This window comes from Bemisia tabaci, chromosome 7 (genome assembly GCF_918797505.1).
Source record: "Bemisia tabaci chromosome 7, PGI_BMITA_v3".
Lineage (NCBI taxonomy): Eukaryota > Metazoa > Arthropoda > Insecta > Hemiptera > Aleyrodidae > Bemisia > Bemisia tabaci.
The window spans coordinates 14,836,937-14,860,347 of record NC_092799.1 but is presented as its reverse complement, the minus strand read 5'-3'; the positions used below and the strand labels follow the sequence as shown (position 1 = coordinate 14,860,347).

At 39.8% G+C, this 23,411-nt stretch overlaps 1 protein-coding gene across 9 annotated transcripts in view; it reads left to right on the top strand.

The window, feature by feature from the left end:
* mtd (TLD domain-containing protein mustard) overlaps window positions 1-23,411 on the top strand; it is a 573,843-nt gene that overhangs the window by 340,536 nt on the left and 209,896 nt on the right. The gene's annotated exons all lie outside the window — the stretch shown is intronic.

Sequence of the window (23,411 nt, the reverse complement as noted above, 5' to 3'; positions counted from 1 at the left end):
CAGTGTGTATATGAGTTCCACTAGTCATGTATATTTCCCTGCCTAAAGCTCAAAGTCGCGAAACAAAAATTAGTCTGTGTTTAAAGGGGTTAAAGTTTATTTTCTACATCGAGCTTTATGGTGAAATAAAACTTCAAACCTCTTTTTCTCAATTTCAACTTCATGTAGAATGGCTCCTTTCTGTTAAACTCGGTTCATTTATCAAAATCATACAATTTTTTAACTGAAACGCATTAAGTTTGGAAAAGGGAAAGATTTTTGAAGTCTTCTTTTCCTATTCACTGAAAATAAAATCTTAAATTTGCTGCCGGTACATACGTTTTCTTAAATCAAGAAGTATTCTGTTTAATTTAAGCAACTCTTTGGCTTATGCCAAGCATTTGTTTCTTGTTCCGAGAAAAATTTAGCTGAGATCAAGATGAAAAAAGCTTTTGGTTGCAATTTCCAGAATCTTCATATTTGAACCGCTTTTATATGTGTAGGACTCAATATTAAGGACAAAACTTAAGGTTATTTTTATGTTTAAAATATCGTTTCTCGCATTCCACCTTTTAAAGAAGATTAGTCCAAGGAACAATGACTTATGTCAAACGTAAATGCAATTTTAAGCTCTCAAAGGATGTTCAAATTTAAGTCTACGAAGAAACGTGAAATGGATTCCTTTAACATCGAATCTGCTCGCTACGCAGAAACACATAATGCGTGAGTCATTCGACAAAAGAGGAACCGATTGATCTCTTGAAACAGCTGATTACTGACCCACTCAAGGTCTAACACCAAAACAATACCAGGGCGAATGTCAAGGTTGAGCATCACGAGTGCAAATTTGAAGCGAAGGCAGAGAAAGTTAAAGATGGAAGAGGAGAGAGACAAGTACAGAAAGAAGAGGAGAGACGCCAGGGCTCAGCACTGCACTGAATTTATAAAGAAATAATGTGAACTAGGGAGTCTGCCCCCTGGCTGCAACGCGCCCCACCCCCCAGAAGGAGCTTCACGCCTGCCTCCCCTCCTGGTAAAGACCGGTCAAAAAATGACATGCTAATCCGACTCTTATACTGCCGTGCTAAGAAAGAACGCCGTATGAATATTCGGGAGCTGCCACATTTCTTCTTATAAAATGTTCATATAAATGAGAAAAGTTATGAATATTTTTCATTGAAATTTTTAGACGCTTTAGATTAAATTACAAACAAAATCATCTGAGAAATTGGGGGGAAAATATTCACAAATTTTCCTGAAAATTAGTGATTTGTCGAAGGAAATTTGGCAAGGCCTGAAGGCTCTTACGGCGTTTTTCCCTAGCACGGCAGTATAGGACCCGACTGACTACTACAGACAGAAATAGAATGACCGATCCAGAGTTGCCACAGTCTGTGGCTAAACACCACACCCGTCGTTGTTTTTCCATCGAGTTTTAGTTTGGTAATTTTCCAGCCGAAGAGGTTGCAATTTGCATCTTTTTCTCGGGGCAGTTTCACGGTTTGCTTGAAATTAGAGGAAAAATTATACATATTGCCAGTGATGCAAAACACAGGGAAAAGTTTTACCTTTATTCCTTAATCGCCTATAGGATCCGCCCATGAGGTGGGTTTACAGACCACAGACAGCTCTTAATAACCTTGGGTACGAGCAATATTTGAGTACAGAGAGGGGTCATCCTCGAAGGAATCGAAATTCGTCAATGAAAACCTTTTGGCAGGTCGTGACATATTTTTGGAAGAAAACAAAATCAACAGTTAGACGTGGGCTGTTGAGACTTATGGGTCTCAGAATTTAGTACATGGGTGAATTCAAATAAGGGTCAAATTCCAGGTTCTATTTCCTCCCAAAATTTTTTTGTGAATTTTTGGACAAACCAAACTTTATTTTGACTATCATTAGGTGTAGACTTAGGAAATATAGCTCGTCGAGCTTAATAGTTGGGCTTAAACCCGAATTTCCACCGTCAAGTGTATCACTTCCCAAAATTTGCTCTAATTTTGCCTGATTTCCCAAATTTTCGTCCCAGAGGTGACATATGATACTTTTAATTGAAAATTGAACACAATTGTCATAAAAGCATCATCAAGCACTAAATTAAAGCATAATTGAAAACATGTAACCCTTTCATATCTTGCAGAACCAAAAAAATTGAGGAAAAATCATCCGTCATGAAAGATATCTGGAGCTTATTCTGCTTGTCTTTTAGACAGTTCCGCCTGTTTATCAAAATGCGCACTGTTTTCCTTTAACACGAGAAGAAGCTTTTATTTCTTGGAATGTTGCAATACAAAATGGATCAAAAACACCGAATTTTAAAACTTCGAGTGGGCGTGTACCCGCTGAAGTGGAGATAAAGCCAGGAAAAGTTTGAGGACTAACACCGGTCAACGTTTTTTTTTTTTTTTTTTTTTTTGATTTTCCGAAGAGTTGCCAATGGTTTTGGAGTAGATTTTTGGCGCTGATTCTGAAGAACACCTCCATTTAACTGTATCAGTGCGATTTATCCTGGGAAAGTTCGGAATTTTTCCGGAGAAATCGGAATTTTCCTTAAAAATCTAGCTTTTCCAGTAGAGTCAATTTTCCGGAAGAATCTATGCACGATGGAAAAAACCCAGGAATGTTTCGATTTCGTAGCTTAGATACATAAGAAACCCTATTGCACCCCTATTAAAATTTCCTTTCTTTTCCTAATACCAAGGTTTTCCGGTCCAGTTTCATTAAAATCAATTAGTTAGTCACCGAGATAGTGTTTTAAGCCACGGCCACCACCTTAGATTTTCGAATCTTGGAAATTTGACTAAAATTCGAGTTCCCCATTCAAAAATACCCGCGAGTACCAAGTTTCGCGTAAATCGCTTGATTAGGCGCTGAGGTAGCATTTTAGGCTATGTCCGCCATCTTGGAATTTTTGAATTTTGAAAATTCGACTAAAAATTCAAGTTCCCCGTTGAAAAATACCCCCGGATACCAAATTTCACTTTAATCGACTGATTAGGTGCTAAGATAGCATTTTAGGCCACGTCCGCCATCTTGGATTTTCGAATTTTGAAAATTCGACTAAAAATTCGAGTTTCCCCATTTCAAAATACCCCCGGGTACCAAGTTTCGCGTAAATCGATTGATTAGGCGCTGAGATAGCATTTTAGGTCATGTCCGCCATCTTGGATTTTCGAATTTTGAAAATTCGACTAAAAATTCAAGTTCCCCATAAAAAAATACCCCCGTGTACCAAGTTTCACTTAAATCGGTCGAAAAGAGCGCCTACAGGACTTAAACAAACAAGTCTCAGTTGATTAGGCGCTGCGATAGCATTTTAGGTCATGTCCGCCATCTTGGATTTTCGAATTTTCAAAATTCGACTAAAAATTCGAGTTCCCCGTTAAAAAAGACCCCCGGGTACGAAGTTTCACTTAAATCGGTAGAAAAGAGCGCCTACAGGGCTTAAACAAGCAAGTCTCAGTTGTAACAGTTTTCCACTCTGTCCCACTTAACTGGGACATGGGACAGGATGGAAACATATGGGACAGGATGGAAACATATGGGACAGGATGGAACGGGACAAGATGGAACGGGACAGGATGGAATAAGCTGTTTTTTAAACTTATCTCTAACAGTAAAGACAATTTTGGTGTTTTTTTTCACGGAATATTTAGTAGCACATCCTAGAGGATCGGAATAAGAGAAAATTTTCCCTAACGCACACTTCGAAAGTATTTTACGAGCTGATATTAGTGTGTGTGTGTGTATGCTTGACGCCCTGTTAGTTATCGTGTATAGAATTCTGTTTGGCATCGTTAATGGCGTTAATCTTGCACAAAAATTTGCGAATTTCAGAATTTTTGCCATCTACGACGTGTGAACTATTCAATCAAAACAAAAAAAGTCGTTTTTGGAAAAACCTCAACGTTACGGCAATCATTTAGAGCTTATTACATCGTTGCCATGTCTCTCCTGACTGTTGCTGACTGTTGCTCGGGACAATGATTCTAGCGCGTGAAAAAGTTATTGATGGAGCAAAAAATAAATTGACATATTTTTTTTCTCAAATTCAAAAGCATTACCTATCATCTCCGATAAAGTTTTCTTAAATAATCACTCTGGTTATGCTGCAACATCGATTTAAAGTCAAGAACCAGGCACGGGGGACACGCAAATTTGGGACAAATATAGGCAATTTGCACATTCAAAGTTCTCCTAAATTTTTATTTCGGTCCAAATAAAGTGGGAAATAGCATGTAATAGTCAACAATAGTGTGGGAAATGAGAAAAAAATTTGATCTGCCCATGTTTCTCAGATTATGACGATTAAAACAGCTCGGGACACCAGATTAGACGCTTATTTGAACTCACCCACATATGTTGCAGGGTTGCCACAGTCAGGGAATATCGGGAAAACCGGGAAATGTCAGGGAATTTTAAAACGTCAGGGAAATATCAGGGAAAATGACGAATATATCAGAAAAAATTATCAATCACCCTAATTTGCTTTTCAGAACGACAAATTTTGCCGGAAAACTATTTCCAATTATGTCTTTTCACCATCTGGTATGTTTGCAATCGTCAGGGAATTTCACCGAAATTTGTGAGGGAAATTTCATTCAAAAACAGAGAATTTCATTTTCTTAATTCTGTGGCAACCCTGATTGTTGTGATTTTAAGAAAATCATCGATAACCTCGCACCCGGAGCCAAATTTTAACAGCACAACATTGGTTTTTTATGGCATTAACTCGAAGATTCACGTTGAACATGGTACACTGGAAAAAAAAACACATTGGATCTAGAGTCCAGACTCTTGAAAACATTGACGAGAAAAAATACTCTTGATTCAACCAGATTTAAGCTTAAATCAAAAGGGAATCCGCTCAAATTAAGAGGCTTGGTTCTTGATTTAAGCTTAAATCCGATTGAATCAAGGGTATTTTTTCTTGTCGATGTTTTTAAGAGTCTGGACTCTAGATCCAATGTGTTTTTTTCCCCAGTGTATTGTATGTAGCATGGTGGTATATTGAATATTGGGAAGTTTTGAACTGACGAGCGGCTCCCACGGCGTTTTGATGGGACCCTCTCGGCGTCGCCGGTAACGAAGTGTCACAGCTCGGGCTATTTACATAACCTGTTACTCGTTAGTGTTGGACGTCGCGACGCGACGCCGCCGACGCCGCGCGCGGAAGCCCCGGATCAGGATTCATCGTTCATCGTATCGACGCCGCGTCCCTCCCCGGATCCCCGGTTGCCGATCCCCGCTCCAAGTGGAATTTTCCGTCAGCGCCATCTGGAAAATCCTGGAGAGAAAAAAAACAGGAGGCGCTATCCAGGTGGACATACTTAAACGAAAGAAGTCTCTCTCCTTGGGCTTTTTGGAGAAAGACATTTGCAGGGTTGTCGGCGGTTTGGGAAACCGGGAAAATCAAGGAAAGTCAGGAACGAGAAGAAGAAGTAAGGTAATTCATTGGAAAAGTCAGGGAATTCATGCTAAAAGTCAGAAAATTCATGGGAAAAAGCAGGAAGTTCGTAGGGAAAGTCAGGGAATTCATGGGAAAAATCAGGGAGTTTATGGTAATAGTCAGGGAATTCATGGAAAAAGTCAAGAAATTCATGGGAAAAGTCAGGAAAATCATGCTAAAAGTCAGGGAATTTATGGTAAAAGTCAGAAAGCTCATGGGAAAAGTCAGGAAGTTCGTGAGAAAAGTCAGGAAATTCATGGGAAAAGTCAGGAAATTCATGGGAAAAGCTAGGGAATTAATTGGAAAAGTCAGGGAATTCATGCTAAAAGTCAGGGAATTCATGGTAAAAGTCAGGAAGCTCCTGGGAAAAAATAAGGAAGTTCGTGGGAAAAGTCAGGAAATTTATGGAAAAAGTCAGAGAATTTCTGACACATCTACTAATGACTAGATCATATTACCAATCTTCCAGCTGTCCACCCTTTCTAGTCATTTTTAAGACTTGACATTTTTTCAACTAGCTACTGATTGCTTTTTTCCATAATTTGCTCTCTAAATGAAGAAATTGTGTCTAAAGTTTCGCGAAAGTCAGCGTATTAAAAATTAAGTGGTCAATACTTGTATATTGTACTTCTCTATGCTTCTAATTAATGTATATAAAAATAAATGTAAAAAAGCGGATATTTTGTTCGAAGGTCAGGGAAAGTCGATGAAGTAGAAATTTTTGAAGTCCGGGAAAATTTAATAAAATTAAGGGAATGTGCAGGTGGAGAAATTATGGCAACCCTGTAGTTGTAGAATAATTTAGCACAAGAGACATTATGGGTATTTTAGAGACTCATCGCTGCTATACTTTCTTTAGTGTAACTGCTACTTACAGAAACAACACTCAGATTCTAGATGTGATCATCAAATGTGAGAGACATGTATTTAAAGGCAATTTTGCGCTCAATCTCAGTTCCAACTCGAAGGAAAGTATTTTTTATAGTGTTAAAACTTAAAACTTGTGTATTGAAACCGCTGAAAACCTATGTATCATCGCAAAAACGACGTAGTCATAAGTCTGCAAGAGGACGAAGTGATTAACCACAGACAAAAACAAGCAGGGCACGAAACCTACCAAAACGCCGTCAATTGATCGAGTAGGCAAAATGCGCTCCTGAGAGTTCGAATAGTGGTATCGACGCCTGCCACCATTTCTACCGAAAGGAATGTATTAAATTCTGATTGTCGAAAGCTTTTGTGTGTCACTTCCAATCGAAATTTTGTCATGGGAACGGAGTTCCCCATGATATTACAATCGTTCCGTTGCTTTCGCTATGGGATTCCCTATACCTCTGCGACCTTGAGCGTTTCGCCTAGTCTCCGATTTTTGGTTGATTTTCCGATGTATCAAAAACCGTTGTATTTTTTAGCCAATCATGTCTCTACGTCAAGTTGTGTTGATTGCTAAAATTCGCTTTCAGCGAGTTTTTTTCCATCTTGAGATGTCGTGTCTGACTGGTAAATCTGCGCAGAACCACGAAGTTCCGTTTTTAGGCAAATTCTTTTTTTTTGGGAGGTTCTGATTGGTTATTTTTCGCCATCAGTTTTCTGTTCGTTGGTGCAAAAGATCGCCTACCTCGGTGTTCTTGAGAAGCCGCCATTATCCCACCTCAAATTTGAGAAATAGAAGTAAAGAAATAATAACCATCGTACAAGGTGGAAAATTGTTCTGGAGGACTCGTTACGGATAAAGAAGTCAAAATCAGAGCTCGATTGATTGATTTAATTCATGGATACGCAAATATTGCCTTAGCTCAACTGCCGCGATCGGAATGCGTGCTGGCATGAACCTCGAGACGCATTAAAACAGTGCGAACCATGGCTCCTACAGCAAAACAGCAATGCGCTTCATATGCAGTCAAGGTCTCTTGTGATAAGTCCCGCCCATTGCCCGAGTCTTTTGTATGCTATTTTTACTCTCGCCCACGTGGAATCCATTATAGCCTAGTTGACTAAACCACCTCGTATTTTTGATTCGGTGCGGGCACCCGGCGATCGGGAGTTCGATACCCGACGATGGGAACTACTTTTTAATGGTTGCATTGAATGTTTTAGACTAATCATCAAAAAATAATTAATAGTAGATGATAAATGTACGAACATTTTCTCGTGAGTTAATATGTTAAACAAAAATACTGGAATATACCTTCTTCATGTAATCAGCCACATGTTCCCCCAAATTAATGACGTTATTTTCTTTTTTCAATAAAGTTAATTTGCATTCAACGTTCGTAAGTTAAGCAAAAAGTACCTATTGATACAAATAGAAAGACATGAAAATAGTATGTCTAACATTTCAGTTGTTTTTTTTTTATTTATTTTTTGTTTTTTTGTTTTTTCAATAAAACAAATTGACTGGGACTAGAATCATTGTGTCTCTGAAGACAAAAGCTAAGTTTTTTGATACAGAAATACTAATATATTCATCCTTCATATAATCAGGGAGATGTTGACCCAAATATTGATGTATATTTTCTCTGTTCGCCCAAATTAATGATGGTATTTCTTTTTTCAATAAAACTAATTTACATTCCACGTTCTTAAAGCAATATTTTCTCCAAAACTCAGCAAAAAATAACAATTTATACCTACGCAAAAAGTAGATAAATAGATAAATAAATAAATAAATAAATAAATAAAGCAATGACATGAAAGTAGTATAGGTAGTACACATCTAACATTTCGGTTACATCTATTTGAATGAAAAAAATGGCAACTTAGGAAGCACATAGGTCACTTATCGACGGTGAAACTACCAAACCACGTATCTCGGTTTGCGACGTCGCAGACTTCCTGTCATACTTTATTTTTTAAATGAAAAGCTACTTAACGTCCAGTCTTGAAAATTTCCGTGATTTTTCCTCTTCGTGCGGAGAAAATTCTGTGAAAATTTCAAGGAATGATATGGATTTGGTCTACTTCAAAAAAATAAAATGTGAGCGGAGATTTTTAAACACCGCAAACGAGATACGTGGTTTGGTAGTTTCACCGTCGTTATGATGCGTATTCGGGCATATACGTAGAGTAAAAATATCATACTTTACGCCGAAAAAACGAAACTGAAAGTTAAATGCGTTAACTTCCAAAAACCATACATAATCCAACGAAAATAAATAATTGGTAAATAACAGCTTTCTTGTATGCAAAGAAAAAAAATTAAAAATGTTAAAAAAGAGATGTCGACACAAAATTACATAGCCCCTTCAATTCTGAAGATACTACAAACGAACTGTACCTTAAAATTTTCATATCCCAGAAGCAAAAGTTCCCATGACGAATCAAGCTATCGCTAGCGATTGCAAAAACCAACTTGTTTCATTTTAAGAGGTCACATTGATTTCTGATTAATACATATATGCCAAATTAGATTTAAATGAGCCAGAGATAATATACTTTCGCGACCACGCTCTGCTATATTCCTTGTATTGTAAAAGTAAAAGTTACTTACGGAAGGCAACGCTCAGTCACCTGATGATGATTGATGACCTGAGAGTCGACCAATTTGCTCAGCAATTCTCACCTGATGTGTAAAAACTCGCCTAGTAAAGTGCACACCCCGACATTCATCAGTCACAATACGGCGAATTATACATTAATTTCAACCAATTCGGTCACGTAAAATGGAGAAGTCCCGATAGAGCAAGGGTGCAGAGAATTCTTCGGCCTCCTTAGTTTCAAGCAACCAGGAATCCAACCTATGCACTATGACATCGCGTGTTCTCAGTAATTTTCACCAAAAAAATAGTGGATTCGCGGTAATTTTCAAAAAAGTCAACGCTTTTGCAGTAAATTTACATAAATTTAACGCTTTCGTAGATTTTTTTTTTAATCAATATTTAAGCAGTCGATTTCATAAATACGACCAGATCTGTGAAAAGGGACCTCATTATTACCGGCGGAAGAAGTTCGGTTTGCGCTAAAAACGATTTCGGGAAGCGCCTGCAAGACTGTAAGAATACTTCAAGCATCGCACCACGCAGTCTAGCTCTCGGTTCTTGACTCGCAAATCGGGCTAAGTAAAGTTCCGAGATGCGCACTCAATTTTGAAATGCGTAGAGCAGCGGGCGCCCACAACTTTGAAAGGTGTTTGCAAAAAGTGGAGCGCATTTTGATCAAAACGTAAGAAATTTCATATCATTTATTCAAGGTCGTAGCTCACGCAATTTTCCCACTGACTACGCAGTTTGCGAATGACCGATCAATCGTTGGTTTGTGAACATTCTGCAGTAGAATTTTTGCTGTAGAACGGGATAAATGAGGGAAGAATATAAACATATCTTCAAATTTCGTCGGAGCGACGTTTTTACGGTGGAAAAGTTTAATCATCCGGGGAAATTAGGGTCTCTCCTTTTTTTCAGCTAAAATAAAGTCACAATTAATTCGGTCGAAAACGAGGGAAGACTAATTTAATTTGAGGAGGGCATGGAACTTTTTGCACCCTCCGAAGTTATGCTCAGCGGAGCTCATCCTTATTCTACCTTGCTAAGGATAAGCGCCGTATGTACATTCGAGTGTTGCCAAATTTCTTCTTGGAAAATCTTTATTTTAGAAGAGAATCATGAATATTTTTCCTTGAAATCTTCAACATTTTTAGATCAAATTACGTACGAGACCCTCTGAAAAATCAGAGGAGAAATATCCACAAATTTTCTTGAAAATTCTAATTTTGTCGACGGAAATTCGGCAACGCCTATTGGTTCATACGGCGTTCTTCCTCAGCACGGCAGTATTATAACTACCCTGGACCCTAAAAAAGCAAAGGTCGGCAACTGAGGGATTTCATCGTCGGTTGACGTGACCTGACGTCAGTGGCGTGGCGTGAATTGAGATATATCGATTGTTATGCCATTTAAACCTATGAAAAAAGATCGATTATCAGGGTGTTCGCAGCGAACACCTTAGTAATCGATTCTTTACCATAGCTTCAAATGGCGAGATATCGATAATCGATTATTCACGCCACGCCACTGCGTGCGTGACGTGAAGACTGCTCCGGAGACAACGTTCCCTTCGGTTAGCGTCACGCACTCGATGAGCTTACCGCATCGTGGCGTCGTGGGAAAATCGTGCGTTAAAGTTGCCGAACTGCACCAAAAAACGGTTCTTTCAGGTCCATCCAGAGTCTTACCGCCCAATTTAGCAGCGTGGTCCCACGTGCCACGTACCTACGCGGACCTTGTTTACGGTTTTAAGCCAGTCCGTCGCACAGTGGAGCGAGTCAGTAAGACTGCCGTGCCAAGGGAAAACGCCGTATGAACCTCCAGGCGTTGCCAAAGGTCCTTTGGTAAAACACGAATTTCCTGGTAAACTTATGAATATTTCCTTTCCGATACTTTTGCTCGCAATTTCATCTAAAGTTCCTGAGAAATTCATGGAAAAATATTCATAACTTTCCTCAAAAATTAGCATTTTATCGAAGGAAATTTGGCAACTCTTGAATGTTCATACGACGTTATTCCTTAGCACGGCAGAAGAGAGGTCAGGCATTACGTGGAGACTTGAAAAGCTTAAATCACTCTTAAAACTAAACCTAGAAGTTTAAAAGTGGTTCCATTGGTTTCCGCTTGAAAACTTGCTTTAGAGTGACCACTTAAATTTTATAAAATGGAGTAGTAAACAGCAAAATCAGAAGTTTTAGTAGATGATTTCAGGTCCGATCTCATTCAAAGGCGTGTCCCACCGTGCGCCGGCGAATTACGCTTCACGCCGCGCCAACTCGCATCAGCCGGACGGTTTCCGTATCTGCGCATTTTATTGGTTTAGGCGCCGTGATTTATCCCTTGTTTATGACTCTATGAACCTTTTCCTGACGTATGTGTAGCGGAGCCTAGACGTTTTACAGTCCAATGAAGGAGAAATACGCGCGGGGTGACTCACATCAGGAAGAAATATTATTTTGCATGTCACTAAACCAGGTTTGAATTAAAGCACCTCTTCCAAGCGTTACTACGTGCAATGTTATACGTGCAATACGACTCACGCCGTAGGAAGTTTGAAAATCAACCAACACCCACACTGCCGTGCTAAGTAAGAACGCCGTATGAGCCTTCAGGCGTTGCCAAGTTTCCTTTGATAAAATGTTTATTTATGAGGAAAGTTATGAATAGTTTTCCTTGACATTTTCAGACTTTTTACATCAAATTATGAACGAAAGCATGCGAACAATTCGAGGAGAAATAGCCACTAATTTTCCTGGAAATTTGCGATTTGTAAAAGAAAATGTGGCAATGTCTGATGGTTCATACGGCGTTTTTCCTTAGCACGGCAGCATTAGGTACACAAGTTTCCGAAAATATCCACATTTTGATAAGCACGGCAGCTGTAGTCAAAATTCTCGGTCTTGATCGCCGGAATTCGGCAAAATTGTTAGAAGTTTGTTATAGGATTGGGATCTTTCGGCAGCAGCTAAGATCGATAATCCCAACTCTGCTGTCTATTCCAAGCTGAAAATCATGAGGAAGCACATGGTCTTTATCAGAGCAAAGGAAATATAAATATGCACGCCGGTTGACACGTTTGTAGACGTGGACAGGATAGCGTGGGATATCTCCTCCATTTTGACCTCAACTTGAGAGCTTTTTTGAGCTTGGGAGTTGATTCCAGAGAAGACCAGTGGCACCATCATGTTTCTCGCAAACTTATACACAAGAATCAATAGTCAAATCGCAAATTCCTCACACATGAAACATCTCCATTCATGATTTGTCGAAGGAAATTCGGCAACGCCTGATGGCTCATACGGCGTTCTTCCTTAGCACGGCAGAAGTCGGCGATGACGATGACCAGAGATGCGAGACGCGGTGCGACCTTGGTTCGCGACGCAGGAAGACTATACGCAGTCCCGGGCCCGCGCAGGTTGCGGCTTATTGCGAGTGTCATTGAATCATTGAATCATCGGATTCGGATCGGATCCCGACCGGCCACTGGTCAGCCGGGATAACTAGACCGTCGCCACCGCAAGTTCAGGAAGGTAGCCGTCCACTATTCCCCCCCTGCCCCACCACTTTCCCCGACGCCCGTCGACGCCGAGTCTCCAGCGTCCGGAAATCGCCGAGCCGCTTCGCTGTTAGACTATCATCAGATCAGGAAACTCAGAACTTACAGTCAGAATCAGTATACTGTAGCTGATGATTCCCTGAGGTCGGACGAGAATTCAGTGTTCGCTCCCAGTAATCTCATGCCGCAATCACACGCTGAATGTGGCTTGAATGTGGAATTCATCGGCCTGATGCCTGAATTTTGCGCGTAACGCGAAAAATTCAGCAACGATTCTCAGCAACCATCGGACTAATGTTGGATTTGTCTGAACTATTCGAGTAGATTTAATATATATCTGGAGGAAATAACTCGAATGTTCACTTCCAAATTCAGCTGCTATATTCAGCGTGTGATTGCGGCATCAACAAAAAACTTCATCCTCTGTAAACCCAAAAGCTTTCCGCTTCAAAAACGGTTCTACGGTACAGGCGTAAGAGCATTTGAGCCCTTGCGCACTAGGATGCTAAACACACATGACAAAACGTGATTTTACAATTGATGTGTTTATATTTAAATTTTCCTTCCATTGATAAACACCATGGTTCTTCCTTACAATGGACCACTAGACCAGGCACGAATTCAAGCATTCTGATACATGTTTCTTAATCAGAATTTCACGTAGAACACAATTCGCGCAACGAAAATTACGGAAACTAACTCCTGGCGAAGATATTAACCTTTTTATTTCACATTGGTTACGCGGATTTTGAACTGCCCGCTCACAAGAAACTCAAAGCTCTACGTGAGTCAAAGCGCGCACTACAACAGTTTCAGCAAGCCTCTCAATGTTCATTTCCCACCATGTGTTGTTCAAATGATAAGCAATTTGCTATAGCTGAGCCAAAGCGTCAAAATTGTGGTTGCCAGATTTTCATATCGCAGAGACTGTCACGATAATATTCAACGCGCAATGTGAATCACGTAGAGCATTGAGTTTTATTGAGCGAGTGGTTTGAATTCACGCATCAGGAATCATCAAGTATCTTCGTTAAGAGTTGATTTCGGTAATTTTGGTTGTGCGCATCGTGTTCTACGTGAAATTTTGGTTAAAAAACATGTATCAGAATGCTTAAATTCGTACCTTGTCTAGTGGTCCATTTGCGCGCGGAAACGTAAGCTATATTTAATATTGTGTAGTATCCTAGTGCGCAAGGGTTGGATGGATCGACCCCTCTTACGAAATGTTCACCTGTACCGCAATATCGTTTTGAAGCGGAAAGTTTAAAAAACGCGTTCTTACACATATTGTGGAGTTAGGAGGGTAATTTAGACTTTTCCGATGCTTTCATCGTGATTTTTGAGGCATTTTCTATAGAAATCAACTCTCAATTTTGCTCTAGCCAGGGTGTCTGTAAACAAACTAGCCAAAAATCAGTACTATTACAGTACTTTTTCAGTACATTCCCAAGAAATTTAGTACCTCCTCATCAGGAAAAGTCAGTACTTTTTCAGTACCTCCAATGGACGAAATTCGAAAAATTTCAAAAATTTGAATTTCTCTTTCAAAGGTTATAGGACATTTCGTCAACGATTTTTTGTCCGCGCACCTGGTTTTGCCAGTAATTTACGTCCTCGCGTTTTTTCGGCACGAGAGTTTTGGTCCACGTGCCAGTTGAGACCCAAAGTTAATTGGCCCACATGTAAATACAAACGACAATTGCTCACGACGTTTTTGGATGAAAATATAATGTCTTGGAAGAATGAGGGTTTGCTTGTTTTTTTGTTTGGTCTGTTTGGTCCAACGGAGAATAATATATAGTTGAGAGTTTTGGTAAAAATGGGGGAGCGTCAGTTCCATGAGACAAAATTCACCAAAACTCTCTACACCTCTTTGGTGTAACAGGACTTAATTATCTTTCAAGAAATATCCACCTTGTTATACCGGAACCGGATAAACCCCTACATTTGCCTCAGCTAAAGGCTCTTAGATTTGTTCTGTGTACGATAAGTATCTTGATTTATTTTGTGAGGAAAGATCTGTACTTTTAAAGGAAGCCTGTCATTCTTAATACGTTCAATTTCGTATAATACTGTGCAACACCTCTGTTGTGAAATAGTTGCTTCAGGCGCCGCCGCACGGCGAGCGGGCGCCCGGGCGGCCAGCGCGAAACGCGCATTGGCGCCTACAAACCTAAGTGGATACTTCAAGCATTGCGCAATGCGTGAAGTATCCACTTAGGTTTGTAGGCGCCAGTGAGCCTCTCGCGCTGGCAGCACGCCACTCCGCTCTGGTCGGCTTTAAAAATACTTGCATAGTCAGCGTTTTTTAACTCATGATTTTGAAATGTTAGCACACTCTGCATTGATTATTGTCATTTAAATTGATGGGGAAAAAATATGTTTCAATTTATCAATGGAGAATAATAATATATTGTGTGTTTTTTAAATATTGGTGGTTCCGTGTCAAATTTAATGATTTCCAAAGCACTTTAATTTTTTCTTTTACATTTTGTGATTTTATTGTGCTGTTTTTTTGCGTGTTTTTTTTCCCTCTTTTATTCATGTTTGCAGTTTCTGTCGGCACAACTGCGGCTCATTGAAATTAATGTCGCTTGGAAAAGGTTTTACAAACCTTTGTCACGTTTTAAAAATATAAATGTTTTCAAAATGAAGTAATAATTTCGTAAAGAAAAAATAAAAAAATTAAAAAAAGGACCTATACATATATAAGATATATTGTACATTCAATATTTTAAGGATAGAAATAAAACCAAATATTCACCAATGACAATTTAAAAAGATGATTCAAAAAGGGAAAGTAACAACATTTCATTTAGAAAATGAGCAACCATAACAACACCTCCTTCTCTCTCAATTTCTCATTTCCATATAGTCAATATAATTTTACATACCGACTAAAATATAACGCTTGGACCAAGTCACTGTTGCTTATTTTACGCGTAGGCGTAAACTACTGGACAAAAAAGGTGCACGGACAAAAAATCGTCGACAAAATGTCCTGAACCCCTCTCAAATTGCAACAAAGATGAAAAAAATTCCGGAACTTCTCGTGGAATTTCCGCACTTTTTCAGTACTTCTGGACCACCCTTAAAATTCCGTACTATTTCCGGACTTACGGAGCAACTCTTCTTTTTGCTCTAACCGAAGTTCGTAACGAGCTTATTCGTCTTTATGTCTCACTTTCCGTCGTGATGATCCCGGTGACAATTTGAAAGGAACTTGCCTACCCGGTTGGGTCTACGATGAGCCAGGGTGTCTACTAAAACAAACTAGCCAAAAATCAGTACTATCACAGTACTTTTTCAGTACATTCCCAAGAAATTCAGTACCTCCTCATCAGAAAAAGTCAGTACTTTTTCAGTACCTCCAATGGACGAAATTCGAAAAATTTCAAAAATTCGAATTTCTCTCTCAAATTGCGACAAAGATGAAAAAATTCCGGACCTTCTCGTGGAATTTCCGCACTTTTTCAGTACTTCCGGATCGCCCTTAAAAAATCCGTACTATTTCCGGACTTAAGGAGCAACTCTTCTTTTTAATCTAACTGAAGTTCGTAACAAGCTTATCACTGGAACAAAGAACACATTGGATCTAGATTCTAGACTCTTAAAAACATCGACGAAAAAAAGTACTCTCGATTCAATGGAATTTTTGCTTAAATCAAGGACCAAGCCTCTTAATTTCAGCGGATTTCCTTTTGATTTGAGCAAAAATCTGATTAAATCTAGAGTATTTTTTCTTGTCAATGTTTTCAAGAGTCTGGACTCTAGATCCAACGTGTTTTTTTCCCCAGTGATTTGCCCATGTGCCTCATTTTCCGTCGTGATGATCCCGGTGACAATTTGAAAGGAACATGCCTACCCGGTTGGGTCTACGATGAGCCAACGTTGGCGCTAGATGCGCTCGCTGGATGCGTCGCCCGCAGCCAACTCGACTCCGCATTCACCGGTACCGTTAGTCGCCGCTCCGCTCCGCTATGCTAGCCAGCAACGCCTCGTGGCATCCATCGTTGTCAACTCAATTCCAACGTCCAACGTCTGGTGAGGATTTTAGGAGGGTATGGATTCGATCGACGTGAATCGATCGAAAGGTGAAAATGTGAATCGATCGACGCACGGTGGATTGAATCATAGGAGAGGTCGGACAAAATTTGGAATTTTTTAACGCCTAAAAGAGAGATGAGACGCAATCGGCCGAGTGCAGACAACAATAAAAACACATTAAAATACAAAAAACAAATTGGTATACAAGGCTAAGGAGAAATAAAACAAACCAGGACGTTTCGGGCCAATGGACCACTAGACAAGGTACGAATTTCAGCATTCCGATACATGTTCTTTGACCAAAATTTCACGTGAAATACGGTGCGCACAACGAAAATCACCGAAATCAACTCCTCCCGAAGATATTTAATGATTCCTGATGCGTGAATTCAAACCACCCGCTCATGAAAACTCAATGCTCTACGTGATTCACATCGAGCGCTAAACGTTATCATGACAGTCTCTGCGATATGAAAATCTGGCAACCTCAATCTTGACGCTTTGGCTCAGCTATAGCAAATTACTTACAGTTTGAAAAACACATGGTGGGAAATGAACATTGCTCGATTGAGAAGCTTGCTGAAACCGTTGTAGTGCGCGATTTGACTCACGTAGAGCTTGGAGTTCCTTGTAGCGGGCAGTTTAAATTCCTCGTAACCAATGTGAAATAAAAATATTAATATCTCGGTTAGGAGTGGGTTTCAGTAAATTTCGTCGTGCGAATCGTGTTCTACGTGAAATTCTGGTTAAGAAACATGTATCAGAATTCTTAAATTCGTACCTTGTCCAGTGGTCCATTCGATTGACTCACTTTTTTGTCGATCGATTCACGGGTTTGTCGATTGACTCCCGGATTTTTTCGATCGATTCACGGATTTGTCGATCAGTTCACAGGTTTATCGATCGACTCGCTGGTTTGTCAAACGACTCACGACTTTGTCGATCGACTCGCTGCATGGTTTGTCAAACGATTCACGGCTCTGTCGATCGATTCACGGTTGTCGATTGAATCGGTCATTAGCTGAACACAAATCTAGCGTTAGCTCTCTTATTGGCTGGGCTCACTGATTTTAGGTTGTGTTTACTCGATTAGCAGCCAACCGTTAACCATCAAATTCGGGCTCATGCCTCTTGTTGCTGCACACATCGTTGAACAGGTCACACTTCAATCTTCTCCGGACGAAAAATGGAGTCGATCCCTGGAATGATATTCACACAATGGGAGCTTCTAAAGCGGTGTCTCTGGAGCCCTTTCTCTATCGAGGGATCTACCCTCGATGAGGCACTGGACTTTCATCCTCCTGCCGGTTAAATTTCAAAGGCAGAAAAAGGCGATTTTGCTGGTAACGTTTATGAAAGATAAAAGTAGATCCTGTCCTCGCTGACACTTTACCCAATTTAGCGAAACCACGTAACCCCGAAGCGAACTTTAGGTATATCCGCGGTTATTTACAGATTGGAAGCACTGCAAGAGTGGTCATGTTTGCAAAGGTTGACAAAGGCTTATCAACCGATGGGCTTTTTCCGCGCGGGTCCCAGCACCCGCGGTTCGAACGCATCAGTGCCGAGATCGGAGGTCCGGAACGACGGCAGCGCCCTCGCTCGGAAGAAAAGCGTAACTTCTCCTCGAAGCGTGTTCGGAATAACGTAGGTATTTATGCATAAGGGGGCTCATGTCATGGGTCGGTCACGGCCTCCGGCAGGAAGAGGTGCGATATGCATCCGGAATATTGATTCTCGCTCACGGCCCAGCGACGCTGAAAGGGTTCAACCTTTGAGGGGTTGACCATCGACTTTATCAGTTTCGATAATGCGCACCTTTTCCGCGGTGATGCCAATCGCTGCCCGCCGAAAATGTGACGTCACAGAGAAGTTGCTTTGTTATTTATCGAGGCGTACACGACCAAAAAGGCGCAAAGGCAGTTTTTGACGAGACTGATGATAAAAAGTAGGTCGTTGCACTAATGCGGTGTACATTTTCTGCCGCATACACAACAAAGTGACGAAGAATACATTTTGGGTCTCTAGGGGCTTACCCACCAAAATTTTGGAAACTTTCGAAAAACTGACCAAACAGAAACAAAAAATGTACTCAAAGTTCTGGATCAGAATTTTATACTTTGCCTTCTTCCGCGTGAATTGTGTTCTCCATAAAATATCTAAAACCACGCCAGTAACGTGTTAAGATAAAATAATAATTAAATCCCACTAAGATTTAAAACGTGAAAAAAGTTATGATGAGAAAGGCACAAATTTATTTTATCTCTTAAGTGCCTCACAGAATAATGTAGACTTTACAGCTTTAAAATCTGTTTGTCAATTTAAGCTTTAGTTAAATGAAGCACCATGCCATAGAGATGTTACAGTTTTTCCAGTTCTCTGAAAGTTCGAAAAAGTAACTTCGTGCCTTTTTGGTCGTACGCATTTCAATCGAACCTTTTAAAACTTTGTCAACTCATAAAATTTTTGAAGGAAGTCCTAGGTATTGGCAGTTTCTAAAACAACTCGAGAAGTCCACCAGAGGAGCCCTCTAGCCTCGACTGTAACCATGTTATTTACATTGTTTTTGGCGTATCTGTAGGCACAAATCACCCAAGAAAGAAGACACAATTTAAACCGTGTTTGCGTCAACTTCAACGAATTAAATTGCAAATGAATGATTGTTAGAAATTGGAATGACTTTCCTAGAATGAAGTAAAAATATTCTATAAAATACTAAATCGTACAGTTTTAATGAAGTTCACAGTATTAAGCGCTCAGCCGATAGGCGGCGCTTTTTGATTTCGATTTGCCACTAGAGCTCTAGTATAGTAGGGCGCTCAAGCGGTCAAATGGCGCACCAACTCATCGATGCACGGAACGTCATTTAGGAAAATTTTTTTTTTGATTACCTCATAATAGCTCTGTGAATACGATTAAATGCAAATTAGCGTGAGAAATAAATAACAGTCCTAAAACTCTCTTCGCTATGCGGTTTATAGTTATTCTATAATTACTTTCGAAAGTTCAAGATGCGCGTTCTGATTTCCGAAAACTTTTCCACCGGTGATAACTTTATTCGGAGACCTTAGTAGAATTCGCTTACATCTAGGTTATGTGTCTTTGACTTATTTGTCTTTGGCTCTGGCGACGTAGGTAGTTGTTACGCGTTTACGGTTTCCTTGGTAACCTTTGTTTGCTATCAGCTGATGTCGAGTAGTTTGACTAGGAAGCTCCAACCACGGCATTCTTCGAAAAAAGCGCGAAAACTTATAGATTTGAATTTTCAAATTTTAAAAAAAAAATCTATTTAAGAAAGCTTTAATTTAGTTTCTGTAATTTAGTTTTTAATAAAAATTCTGAAATAAAGTAAATATATATTGGTTTAAAAGTTGAATATTTCTTCACTTCAGCAGACCCTCAATGCTGAGCGCTTCTCTAATACCACGTATTAGAGCTTTCCCGCTTGTTTTCTAATGCAGCCCACCGATACGGATACAAGCCTACCTAAAATTTTCTCAAACCGTGGTATTTTTTCTCCGACTTCATTTACTTCCTGTAATGGCAAGTCATTCTAGGCTCCAATGCAAATCCATTTTAAAGTAATTGTCTTAAATTCAATATGAGATGTTCCATTCACAAAATCACTCAGGAAAAATCGCCCTCAATCCAGAAGATCTGCAATTTCAGCGACTTCTGTGCACGATGATTTGCTTAGATACCGGGAGCCAACATATAGTAACGATGCGGCCGTTGCTTCAGTTGTCTTAAATCATTTCTTCTCGAGAGGAAACAAGTCAATTTTTTGAGGAACTGAAAGTGCATAAAAATACTTCCAAACTATAAGGCCTCATCTAAAAGTGGACTTGTTTCTTTTTAAAAACAACTGATGCAAATCACTGGTAAGCGGCGCATGTGTTCTGTGCATTTGAAGAAAAGAAACTTACTTATCACTCCGTGGTGAACAGAATTGAATTCGCTATAAAATTTATTACATCTGTTTCCCCCAAAAGTGCTTTATTAATGGGAAACTAAAAACATACTTGTACTTGAAATTTTCTGCATTATTTTCATACCATCACTACCACCATCACCACCAGTGGGCTGAATATTAAATTGATAGATAAAGCGATAGACAAAGAAGACGCAAGGGGAATGTAGCGATCCTGTTAGTGGTCATTATAGACGAAGGGGTGAAATGATGGACTACAGAGTCTCTCGTAAGTTGCCGTTAGATAGTCTATTACTTACTTCTTTTTCCCATTGCAACCACCCACTTCCACTAATCGGATCGCTTTATTTTCAGTTTATCTTCTTTGTCTATAGCTTTGTCTATCAATTTCAATGATCATCCCGCTGAGTGATGTCTCTTGATTAAATCACTCTCACCCTTTGAGTAGGATCCGGCTTAGAAAAATCCGAATTTTGTCCTCCCAACTTCAATCGAAAAATGGATTGAGGCTTTATGTGAGACTGCGAACATCACCCGAAAAGAGCATGATTTTAGATTACTAGGTGTTTTTCGTCAAATTTGAATTGAAATAAGGCGGCCCTCATAAAAATTATGATGCCGCTGCATAATTTCGAGCGATTTTGCTTGAATTAAATTGACGCATCGAAGAAACCTAGTTTGATTCGATACGCTTAATGAAGGCAAAATGTCCGCGGCAAAGTAGCATGATACAAAAGGAACTTATGGTAGATTGGAAACATTTCTGAAAATGACATTTCTCAATATGCAATCCGCACTACAATAAAACTTAACTACGAAAAAAATCCTACTTTTCATCTTTTAGCACTGTGTTTTATTATAACTTATTTTCCTTTTTTTTTTAAACTATAAATGAACAAAAATGTGACGCCAAACATAGTTACCAGAGTTTTGGTAATGGTTTGACATTGGGCTGATAAATTGACAATTTAAAACACATATTTTATTAATTTATGGATTAATTGTACGCAAAATATAACGATTTGAAATGTTTATGTATTTTCCCAGCTACTCCGCAGGGTCGACTACGTTCCGCGTTACGTTGTTTTTAAAAAGAACGTAGCGGAGAACCGTCCGCGGAGAGGGCTCGATTATACTGCGTTGTGCAATAAGGATCTGATATTTTGACCTCACTGATAAAGAGCCTATCTGCGCAGGGAAACTAATTGGCAAATATGTTGTCTCTATAAAAGGCTTGAAATAGCGCCTCCTTATTGCAAAACATGGTTCTATTGATTTTTCGTTTTTAATGGAGGTTTCCAAGGGGATTAAACGAGCCAGTAGTACAGTTTTCCAGACAACTCCTTCTTTTTCCAATTTAGAATTAGAATACTTGCACCAGAGCGAAAATCTTCATATTAAATGTTTGATGTTGCCAAACTGTTTCTAATAAAATCTAAATCTTGTGAGAAATTTGCAAATTTTTTTCTGTGAATCGTTCAGAAAATTTTACCAGCATTTTCGTGCAGCATACCTACTTTTCCGAGGAAACTTTTAAATGCTCATGTCGTGCTCTTTCTTAAGGAGGAACAATCTCTTCGATGGCTATTGCTCGATGAACGGCTGAAATTAAGATTAATTTTGGCCATTCCTTCAAAATGAAACGTTGATAAGAACTTTTTTCTTTCCTTTTTTTTAAAGATAATAATAGATATTAATCTCACTTTCAGACAAGTATTTATCGGTAACCAATCATAGATAGTTTCATCCCAACACGATAAAGCACGCAAATCCCAGCAGTGGCGTGGCGTGCTTTGCGATATATCGATTGTTATGCCACTTAAACCCATGGTAAAGAATCGATTATTAAGGTGTTCGCTGCGAACACCCTGTTTATCGATCTTTTTCCATAGCGTTAAATGGCATAACAATCGATATATCGCAAAGCACGCCACGCCACTGAATCTCATTCGAAAAACGGCAACAGCGGAATAAGGTCGGCCGGGTCAGGGATGAAAGGGGCGGGGGACGGGGATGGGGGGGGGCTGAAGTCTTGTTTTAATACAACCCCCATTCCCACGTTCGGGAGACGTGATCAGACAGCTAATTCCCCCTTTCATTCCGTGGGGTTGCCCGGACCATATCGATAAGTATTTAACTCGATCATTCTCACCAGGGTAGCAAACACCCCCTCCCCCGGCCCCTCGACCCCCGCCGCCCCCATCCCCCGCTCTCGAGGGGGCTCCGAGTAACACATGATTTTCTTCGACGTCGTTAAGCGAAAACCGTTCGTCCGGCCATGCATACAGTTGCTGGTGTAGTTAGGCTGTTCTTGGTCTGTTTGTCTAACGTCGAGGGAATGGAATGGAATCTCGAGGCCTTCGGCAAATAGGCTCTTGGCAGGCTCTTTTTCCATCCCCTCTGTGATTGCATTAGCTTGCTGAGAGCCCCGATGGACGTAATCTGAGCGCTTCGCCGGGGGAGGAAAGAAAAAGGCCGCTATGAAATTGGTTTGTTGCGCGTTTCACCGAATAGAGTTTATCAGGGCGTTTGCAAATCGACAAACTGTTTCTGACTAAAGTTTTTGCGGGATAAAGTCTTTTTTCATCCGAGAATATTTCCTACGTATTTAATAATATGTTGGAGTTTTTTAGCCAATGCGCGTGAAAAATCAGCATGAAGCTGAAACTTTCAAAACAGCGTATCTCTTCTTTAAAGGAAAATTGTGCGTGTGTGAGAGCTTTTTCTCTTCGTATTATTTTTTTAAGCTTTATGCTGATATTTAACGCACGTTGGCTAAGAAAACTCCAACATACGACCCGTGCATCCACCGCAGTCAGTTTGTGTACAAAAATGCAAAGAATTCACTCAATTTCCGTCTTGAAAAATTAGGTAAGAGCATAAATTTTGAGACACCGCATTTAAGGTGCAGGGTTGCCTTTTTAATTATTGACTTGTATATTGTACTGGTTTTATAAGTGTCAAACA